The sequence below is a fragment of the Chrysochloris asiatica genome, unplaced genomic scaffold (genome assembly GCF_000296735.1).
Source record: "Chrysochloris asiatica unplaced genomic scaffold, ChrAsi1.0 scaffold00177, whole genome shotgun sequence".
NCBI lineage: Eukaryota > Metazoa > Chordata > Mammalia > Afrosoricida > Chrysochloridae > Chrysochloris > Chrysochloris asiatica.
The window spans coordinates 2,504,114-2,505,651 of NW_006408695.1; the positions used below are offsets into that span (position 1 = coordinate 2,504,114).

Below are 1,538 nucleotides of genomic sequence, written 5' to 3' on the forward strand. Positions count from 1 at the left end.
TGAATACAGACTATGAAGGAGAGATGAACTACTTCTGAATATTTAGCCACTAAAACACTTAATAATAGCAGTGGGACACTGCTGGCACCAGAATGTCGAATAATGAAGAGCACCAGAATATTATCAGATATAGTACCAGAAGATGAGCCCCTCAGGTTAGAAGGCACTCAAAATACGACTAGAGAAGAGCTGCTTCCTAAAAGCAGAATTGACCGTGGTGACACAAATAGAGAAAAGCCCTTCATTTGCTTATAGGACACAACTCAAACTTACAGAAAACAGCTGTAAACATCCATTAATAATAGGAACATTGACTGTATAAAGTATGAATCTAGGAAAATTGGAAATTGTCATAAATGAAATGGAGCACATAAACATCAATATCTTAGGCATTAGTGAGCTGAAATGGAAATGGTATTGGCCATTTTGAATCTGACAATCAAGTGGTTTACTATTCTGGGAATGACAGATTGAAGAAGAATGACATCACATTCATCATCAAAAAGAACATATCAAGATCAGTTCTTGAGAGGTTTCGTCTTTCAGGAAACTGTGGAAGACGTTCCCTGTTAATGGCATTGCAATGTGTGGGGACTGTGTGGAGAAGGAATATCCCAGCCAGGGTACCACCTGCTTAGAGAATGGCTCTTTCTTGTTGAATTTTATAGGCTGTTCAATGTGCAGTATGAGGGATTTTATGATGATCACAAACAAATCCGTCTAAGAGGAAGATGGATAAGAAATTGTTACTCATGATCATCTGTGTAAGAACTGTCATCATGTCGTTACCAGGCATGAATATACATTCAGTATAATGGATGAATTTCAGAAGTATACCCTGTTGTGTCTGTTATGTGGCGAAGCCAAAGATACTATCAATATTCTCCCTGATGACCCCCCAACAGATGACTCTGCTGTTCTGAGGATCCTTATGCTGTTCTGTTAAAACCATATTGAGTTGGTTTACAATTCAGCAAACCTAATGGTTTACTTTGCCTTTTTTTTTCTAGCTTAGACTCATCTACTCTTTGAAAGCACACATAATTTAGGGAGTTGCTGTTTTCCAGAGCTGATTTCTGCTCAGGTTCCCAGTTCACATTAGTGCAACCAGACAGAAGCATCATTGTTAGCAGTTACACAGCTGGAAAAAAAATCACTACAGAAGCATATGTAGCACCTACATTCTCAAGGACAGAGAATATACAAGATGAGCCTGAAGCATAAAGTAAGGAAATGCTTAAAAAAAAAAAAGTCACAATGATTGGAGGTATGTTAGGAACAACTGAAAGAGTTCCCAACAGAATTCTTTGTACAAAAAAATGATGGAACAATGTGTGCAACAAAATAAAGAGGTGTTGAATTATAACCCAAAATAAAAAATAAATATCTATAGACCAGACTGGTATGATATAATAGATGAATGAATGAGAGGGAAGAGACATCATGTGGATGGAATAATTCCAGATTTATGTAATAGTCTGCACTCAAGGAAATGGAATATAGTTCTTCACCCCTAGTGATTCCTTCTAGAGTACAGT

At 37.2% G+C, this 1,538-nt stretch overlaps 1 pseudogene; it reads left to right on the forward strand.

Moving 5' to 3' along the window:
- The first annotated feature begins 523 nt into the window (after positions 1-523).
- On the forward strand, positions 524-923 carry LOC102823021 (annotated as a pseudogene).
- The last annotated feature ends 615 nt before the right edge of the window (positions 924-1,538 follow it).